Source organism: Solea senegalensis, linkage group LG20 (assembly GCF_019176455.1).
Source record: "Solea senegalensis isolate Sse05_10M linkage group LG20, IFAPA_SoseM_1, whole genome shotgun sequence".
NCBI classification, from domain to species: domain Eukaryota; kingdom Metazoa; phylum Chordata; class Actinopteri; order Pleuronectiformes; family Soleidae; genus Solea; species Solea senegalensis.
Genome location: NC_058039.1, coordinates 1,053,665 through 1,063,171, shown reverse-complemented (window position 1 = coordinate 1,063,171; position 9,507 = coordinate 1,053,665).

Below are 9,507 nucleotides of genomic sequence, written 5' to 3'. Positions count from 1 at the left end.
CTCTCTCTCTTCTGTCTCTACCTCATCTCCCTCTTGTCCTTTCTCTCCCCCCTTTCTGTCTCCCACCTCTCCACTGTCCCCCGTTTTCCTTTCACCCCAACCGGTCGAGGCAGATGACTGCACACCTCTGAGCCTGGTTCTAGCAGAGATTTCTTCCTGTGTTTGCTCATTGTGTGAACTGTTGGGGTTCTCTGCTCTCCTTGATGTTGTCTATGTACAGTGCTTTGAGATAATGTATGATATGATTTGGCACTATACAAATAAAATTGAATTGAATTGAATTAAACGTCTTACCCTTGGCCACTCGTACGCTGCTAAAATATAAATAAAGCACACAAAAAAATAACTATTTAAAGTGAGTCTTGAGTCTGCTCAAAAAAAGAAAAGTAATCCAAGGTTTTATGTCTATAGATTATATTTTAGTCATGTGGTGTCATAAAAAAACACGTTTTACACTTGTTTTTCACTGTTAACTGCTACTAATGGTAGACACTGCCACTGCTTTTTCCAGATTATTAAAAAACTGTTCTTTAATAAAAGACAGAAAAAGTCTTGCATCTTTATGGACATTCAAAAGAAGCCGTCTTTCTATGAACACAAGAACAAAAGTGTCGATGACTCACTCACTGTGATGAAAATGCAACGTAGAGACCCGAGCAACATCCTGTTCACTACCCCTCTTCTGCTGGTAAAAAGAAAAAGCAACGCTACATCACCCCCCCCTGATTTGGTCACTTTACTTCCTAGAAAATACAGTGAATCAAACTCATCAGTTTCTAAAGCAATTCACAGAAAAACAAAACCAATTTTCAAAATTTCACTCTTTGTTGCGAACTCTTTGGTGGAACAACAGACACCGTCTGCCATTCATCTATAAATAAATGATACAACCAACTCTTCTTGGGTCAAACATCTTATTCACCTTTTTTCCGTGACATGTTTGAATTCTGACTCTTTTGCCCTTGTTTTTCTCTGTGTGACACAAACCCGCACAAGCACGACACCCCAAAAATACTTGATCGTTCTGTGCCATGACAGTGAGACATACTTTCAATTAACAAAATCTACAGCAAAGTTACTGTAAGAATGGTTTGCTCTTTACAGTAATTGTCTCAGCCTCTCTCTCTCTCTCTCTCTCTCTCTCCTTCTCTGTTTCTCAAACTCTCTCTCTCTCTCTAAACCACATTTCGTTCTCTTTTTTTGCACAATGACTCCTCTTTCTGTACTATTTCCTCTTGTGAACTGTGGGGGGAGAACCTCACAGTGTCACATCACATCATTTTTTCACTTTCATCCTGTCATTTCCTGTTTTATTTTGACACTTCCGGTTTTTATTGCTAACCTCTCCTCTCGTTTCAAGTCACTCCTGGACGGCTTTCCTGTTCTAGGATTCTTGGATACTTGTGCCTCACGTTTCCTTTTGCAGCTGTACCTGAGTTCTTTATCTTCCAGCCACTTTTGTGATACGCAGCAAAAAAACGTGCACACCACTGACCACAATAAAAACACCGCGGAGCTTTTCAAATGTGCAGACGAGCTGCAGAGGTGACAGGAAATCCTCTTGCTCAGAGGCTGACAGTCAGTGACATGTTGATCCTATTGTGTCATTTAGTAAAAGAGACACACAAGTCATAAAAAAGGGGGGTCTGGTCTGAGAGAGGCCAACGTTGAGAGTGGCAGGTCATTTATTTATCATTTGTCTCACACATACAGGAGTTCACATGATGCATATGATGAAATAAACTACCTTCTTAAATCCTAGTTTGTGTTTTCAATTAATGCTGCATTGATTAAAAAACTTATGTGGTATTTAATATGATTGGTTTGGGCATGTTGTGGGCATCGCACATTATTTATTTCAGATGCACAGTGTTGCCATCAAAGTAGGTGTTGGCTGTAGTAAAAGGTGCTAGAAGTCACTAAATGACGTCATCACCTCATCTGCATTACTGACCATGTGTATGTAATTGTAATGGCTGCTGTAGGAGAGAGGAATAACACATGGGGGAGACAAAAAGTGAGTGAAAAAAACACCCTAAATATGTTTAGAATTACAAATTACAGAGCTACAAAACTTGTTTCTTGATTCTTGCTTTTGTTTTTTTAATGTCACATTTCCAACCCTCTTCCTTTACCCGGGCTGGGGACGAGCAAAAGTGACCCAAAAGAGACACTCTGGTGGGGTTACTTAGGTTTATGTGTTTTTAGTTTAGTTTTTAGTTTGGTTTGGTTTTTAAAACTTATGGTCCACAATAAGTCACAGTAAACAAGGAACATTTTCAAAAAGTAAAAAGTTGATAGATTTGTCGCTAGAGGGGTCTGAATACTCGCTAAATATAGCAACAAAATCGCTTGCTTTTGGACGATAAAACCTCACAATAACCTGAACTAGACACTGCATTAGGTTGCAATTGTGGTCTTTTGATTAAGTTAAGTTTGGATTCAGTATCCGACAAATACGGCAGTTTTTTATACCAAGTACCACTTGACAAAATATTGAACTCTTAAAGTAACACCATTATCATCAACATTAAAATACAGTGGTGTAAATACATCACAGCCACAGACTTTTGACAGGAGGCAGATTCATTCCAAATAAGATAATTTACTCTCTCATCCTCCTCTTCCTCTCATATACTTCACACTCCAAGGGTTTGGGTTAGTGGTTCCCAACTTTTTTTCCTTGAAGCCCCCCTTGCTTGTGTCCAGGACAAACCCACCCCGGCACGAACCCCTGTCCAGGGCACTCGGAGGGCTACGGAGTTGACATCACTCCCAGTTGCAACTTCTGATGGAACACAGTGTGCACTTGACATTTTACTTCACGTATGGCACAGCACATGAATAATGTCTCATCATTTTTTGTTCACCAAAAGTTACACACTGGAGCTTCAAGCTGCACCCAACAGTCGTTTTTCTACGTCGTGCATTATGATGACACTGCAGCAAATCTGAGGTAAGACGTTGTCTGCACAGACTACATCTGCTTTCACATATAACACACACCACATATGATGACAGCTAAGAAAAACAATGTTGTTGTTTGTCTGGCTTTTGGCTCATCGACTGAAAGGACAGTGCTCACGTGCAGCTGAACATCCTGTTTGATGCTTCGAGAGGCCGTGGCCAAGAGAACACATTGCACTTTCTTTAAACCCCTTCAACCACCACCACCACACACACACGCACACACACACACACACACGCACTCACACACACCAGCATATACAGCTCAAGCAGTAAGGCCAGAATAGATCACACACAAAAAAGGAGCTGAAAAAATCTCACCAGTTTACGAAAGAGGAAAAGACAAAGGCGTTCAGATGAATAAACAAACGAATAAAGAAACTATACTAAACCAACTAACTAACTAAAACGATACAAACAAAAAAGAAAAGGAACACAGAGATGAATAATAATTGTATCATAAGACATTAATTAACACAAATACAATATAGTATAAGGCTGACACAGCTTCTCAAAAAGATATTTACTAAAATATGTTTTATTCAAAAATGGGATAAGAGGCAAAATAATAAATAAGTAAAAAGAAAAAAAACAAAATAACAATTAAAAGAAATAAAAGTAGGCCTATGTATAATGTGTAAGACAGGCCAGAACACTTTTGATGTTTCAGGCTACTTTTCAATACTCAAATTATACACAGTTTCCACTTCTAAAAGACCAGTTTTTGTCATAAAATAATAATACTCAAAGATTTTTGTCACCAACGTTACATTTTGTCCATTCACGTGTGTGTGTTTTGATCCATTCACGTGCACGTGTGTGCTCTCTTTGCCATGCACTGTATTTGACATTTGACAATATTTTTTTTTCTTTAAAAACCAGCCACACTGCACACACAGGTAGTTCCCCTCTGCCAATGCCGTAAAAACATTCAACAGGAAGTCCTTGAACTTGCCAGGCAAACACCGTGTTAACAAACATGAAGTCACTGGAAAAGGGGACGTGAACATTTGCATGCACCGTGTCACATTCCTGCTCATCTAGTCGACACTTTACCAGGAAGTTTTCTCTGGTACAAATTACAAGATGCCAATGGAATTTTCTAGGGAAGTCATAATCTGGTTTTTGATTACATAATTAAAAAAAAAAATTTAACTACTGTAAAAATGATTCTGATTATATTATTAGATGAGCTAACTGCTACACCAACCATGTGGCCCTTAACATTCATTCATTTAATCAATATTCTTTACTATATATTTTAAAAAAACAATAATGATAATAATAATATGACTTCCATGTGTAATGCAGAACAGACCTGCAACATTAAACCTTTAAATGTAAACAAATGTTACATTCAAACTATTGTAAAATGAGCTACTGCTAAACACTGCTAATGCTCCTTCACTGCTGGTGTATATAAAATACCCAACAGTAAAATAGTCTAAACTATAAAGAAAGGCGTATATTACAGACCTCTACAGTACAGGAATCCCGTCTTTCTTTCCTTTTGCTTTAATATACATTAATTTAGTCAGTATTCTTTGCTTTATCTTCAAATAAATCATTTTCCATTAAACACACACTGCTCTCTTCAGATTCACATTTTTGCAACCAAAAGGTTTTTTTTTGCTTTTACTTCTGAAAGTAAGAATATAAAAGTAGGTCAGTTGCAAATCACTGATGATGACATTAAACGTGACGTTTAAAGGAAATTTACCAACACTTTAGTGGAGCTTTTCGAGTGAGACATAAACCGTGATTCAGTGTGTACGAGCGAGAGACAGGAAGTGGAGGAGAGACAAAAGAAAAGGGCAACACCCCTCCCCTCAACTCTGCTCGGAAAAACACCGACGTTCCTGTGTTTCATGGCTGAGAGGGTCCGGAGAGAGCTGGACGGAGCGTCGTCATGGCAGCATAGCAGCCGCGCTATGACGACCCCGCCCGCGTTGAAGAGGTACTGTGAATTATGGGTAAACGCTGTGCCTGCGTTCCATTTACATCCGATGTCGTAAGTGGGAGTGACGTCACCAGAAATCAGAAAAGTAAACGTATTTTGGGCTAGCCGTTGTTAGCCATTGGTAGCAATACCAGTTGATAGCAATGCTAGTAGTGGCAATGGTAAAGTAGCAGCGTTTGTACGGTGGCAGCCATCAGGCGTCTTTTTAAAAACGGTGGGCTTGATTCTTGTGTTGGATGTCACGCCCACGACACGTCCAGTGATGACTAATCAGTGGCCGGCAGATTGTTGACATCACATTTTAGTATCGGCTCAGGTCGCTTGGAACCTCGACCAGAGCAGCTACTAAAAAAGCACTTGGGACTTTCCCTAATAGGGAATGCAAAGAAACCCGAGCCGAGTAATGCAAGAACTGTTCCATGGAAAAGACACATAAGAGAATCCCCTATCACTCTTTTCCTTGTGCACATTCACTCACTCACTCACTCACAAACTGGGTGTTACACTGTGAGTTGAACACGGTGTCCAAAGCTCGCCTGTTTGCGTCACACCATACGTTTTAGGAGGTGAATCAGAGCCGTACATTGTAAAACTGTGTGAGCACCATGTTGAAATCAGTTGGCGTCATCGCTTGCATACATTTTGGAAGATTTTGTACAGCGTACAGGGAACATACACATGTGTCATCATTAATCATTTTCTAAAGGTAACACATGTTCCACATACTTTTGCTAACATACAGTCTTAGCTCCAACTCTTATCTCTAAGAAAAGAGATTGAAAAAACTGTTCATTTCCTTTTTTATTTTTTAATTGCATTGATTATTGATTTTGTCATGCAAAAGTACTTTTGATATTTAAATGCTATTGTGCTGCACATCACAAAAGTAGCATTTAGCCAATGCTGGTTTACTTGATAAATATTTAAAAAGACAGGGTGGCTAAAAAAAAGTGTAAAACATAAATGGCCAACTTCCTAAACAAGAGGACATAATAGGAAAGATGAGATTAAATTATTTTTGGTAAACTCAAAAGGTCAATTTGCCATATTTATGTGTATTATTGTATAGTCCGTCATACCCTAAGTATAAATCAAATAAAAAAAGCATAGACACAGTGCATTTTCTCTAGGCTATAACCACCTTTCTCCTTTTGTTTGTAAATTAGAAGAGATGTGTGTTTCATTTCATGATGAACCCTGAACATCCCATGACTTTTAGTTTGAATACAACACAGACAACAGGGTCGGACTTTGAGCCAATGCTGTGACTCACTTTCAGTCTTAAACTACAGCTATAGGTCCAATGACCAAATGTCAATAAGGCATTAAAAGATTCAACTTTCTTTTTCAAAAACAGACGGCAGTTGTTTCTTCCGTAGTTGCATGTCTTTAACTTACATGATGGCATTAAAGGCATTATTTATGATAAAATGACATAAATAAGTATCACCTTGCTTCAAATCCTTAGTCCCTGTGTGTTTGACTTCCACTTTTCAGCTGCAAAAGGCCATTTACTGTACATGGGAGTGGGCTAGTTAATAATAACACAGGGTTATGATTTTGCAGCAATCAGCAAAAGAGGTCTAAAGGTTCATGGTATAAAAGGTTAAATGTAAGTAATCATTTATATTTAGCAAGTTCACATTAATAAAGAGATAGAAAACAAGCCAGAAACACACGCTGTGATTGACTTTGAATGAGCTGGTAGCGCCATCGTGAGGTAGAAACAGCCACGTGCATGTCATACTTCAGGTCTGCTGAGGTTCATACATAACATAGGCTCACGATGCTTTAAAATGTGTCCTGTCACTCATTTAAAAGTAAATAAATAAGACCTTTAATCTCTTTTAACTGTATAGTGACCACCGGTCCTCTTGGATTTCAGTATTGCCGTGAGCAGATGATAACTGAGTGGAAATTAAATATTAAACAACTATTTGATTAATTTGAAGTATTTATACGTAATTCTATGTCTAATTCAGAATTAATATGACGGGAGTTTGCCTGTCAGATTGGATCATATTTTGAAAAAAGGTTGGTCAAAAGAGAAAAACATGTCACTGAGTGTAAGGTTTGAGCAGGATCTGGCTCTGTAAGGAGTGGTATTAACCGTATTTGGTGCATTCACTGCACGAAAAGTTACAGAAAAGTGGAATTGATGAGACAAACGTGCAGGAGTGAATGTATGCACATGACATGGGAGCAGAATGGGCTCTTGCAAACATATCCATCCATCCATCTATCTATGTTATGGCTAAATTTTTGTTTTCAAACGTTGGCAAAAAGTTATTATTCCAAAGTGTTTCAGTCACAGCAACAAGGTTGTTTGTCTGACTCTTGAACTCAGCAAAGGACTGACTTATTATTGTAGAATTTCTTTTCTCTTGACTTGTTTATTTTTGTAGTTAGTTAGTTCAAATTAAAAAAAACAAAATCCCTGAAGGTTCACATGTCATTTAATGGGGCCCCTTTATGAGTAATGTCGTGCAGCGGCAACAAGGGGGCCCAAGAGAGCCAGTCTTTATATTTTGCAATGACATCCATGAAGCCCCTAAAAACTCAGCTCACCACTGCTGCACCAAAAGCCTTCTTTGCAACACGCGATAAAATAATTTAACACAGTTAAGGCAAGTTTGTTTACCTCTGGTGAGCGAGGGAACCATCGATAAAACAAAAGCTACCTGGGTGTCACGGCACAATTTATTAACAATGACTGATAGTTGCGATCCTTTGCGTTGATTGTCAAAAAAACAGATGTGCGACTAATTGCTGAGACAGAGGAATTCCTCCACATCGTGGAAAGTAAGTGGCAAACGAACCACCGATAGTGGCCATAATATGCTGGCAGTTGCCCTGGGACCATTTGGACACCTACCCTGTGGTTGACGGTGCTTTATGTTCTATCTATGTTGAGCCTTTATTATAAGATAACCTGGTTGGCACTTGAAAGGCCTGAGTCTCTTTGAAATCATGTCGTTCTATAGTAATGTTTAAAAAGAAAGATACAAATAAACAATGGTGTCTGAAATGCACACGGTCTAATTACTCATTCATTTAGTCATTAGAAGAAAAGCAAACAAATAAAAACAGGGGTTAGGATCATAATCCTGAGTCATTTTTTTGTTCTGTTCAAACAGCAGGGAGTGATCATCAGACAGGTTTGTGTGTGTGTGTGTGTGTGTGCTTGTTTGTGAGGTCCAAAAAACCTTTGTGAGGACATTTGATTTTGTGGGGACATTTTGTCTGGGACCCACAAATTTGAAGGGCTTTTTCAGGGTTGACCAGTTATTTTTTTAAATAAAACTCTATGAATTAAAAATAGAATATAAAAATCCTAGGTCCATGTCTCCAGGTGTATTTTTTGTTGCAGTACCACAAGTGACCACTGGAAAAACTGTCTTCAATGCAGAGGGGGCGGTGCTCTATCCATTCTTATACTACATCCATGGGCAAAGCACATGAAAACCTTTTTTCCACAACAACAGCCACTAGGAGGCAGCAAAGCTTTGCTCAGTTCATAACCATAAAACAGCTGGATTTACGTAAGTTTCACTGCTGAACGCATGCATTTATGTCACATTCTTTCATTTCTGTTACCCTCATTCCTGCTAGTATTCATTTGCACTTTCATATTCAAAGTGAAGCACTAAGTGAGGTGATAATGTACTTGAATTAAACCATGATAGGAGAAAATATGCCAATGATCGGGAGACAGAATCAAAGTTTTAATCTTGCAAGATGGAGCTCACTCTGTGAGAAGTGCTCAGAATATTACAGTCTGGTCTCCTTTTATCCTCCTTGCCAACACTCAGCAGACACTCTTGTGTAATTTGTTCCAATTGTACCAGCAATAATAAATCCTAAGAACGTCTATTTCCCTAAAGTTGATCCTCACTTTTGAAATTGGTTTTTAAAACAGATGTGCAAATGAGCAAAATAAAACCAAATAACTTAAACTCAACCCTATTTTGACATCTACATATATCGAAAGATATCTAGATTTCTTTAATTATTATTTTTTTTAATTATTTATTTACTTTGCCACACTCAATCTTTTGGCTCCAGTGTGAGGACAAGTGAATGACGATGACAGGTGAATGATTATGACAGGTGAACAATGAGGACAGGTGCATTGGCGTCAATTATGGTCCCTGAGTGAGTGAGAAAGTTAAAGCATTTGTGACCTTTGACCCATTTTGATTGACACATTATGTGTTTTCACATTTAATTTTGTCAGCACAAGGTCTGACGTTAATTAAGAACAATTCATGTGCGATGTGTGTCCTTTTTGTAGTGATTCAATCTAAAATAAAATAAAAAACGTTATTTATTTTATCTTTATCATAGGTTTTACGGCTCCAGATAAAATGTATTTGGGTGGAGGGAGAACAAAATGGACTCTTTTCATGCTAAAGGTTGCAGACCCCTGGGTTAGGTAATGCATTAGGTGTCCTCACTAAGACATAAAGACACGTTTGTGTGTGTGTGTGTCGTGGGCGTGTGTGTGTGTGTGTGTCGTGGGTGTGACGCTGCTGCTGCTGCTGCTGCTCCACCTGACCTGTGCTGCAGCTGTCTGTCAC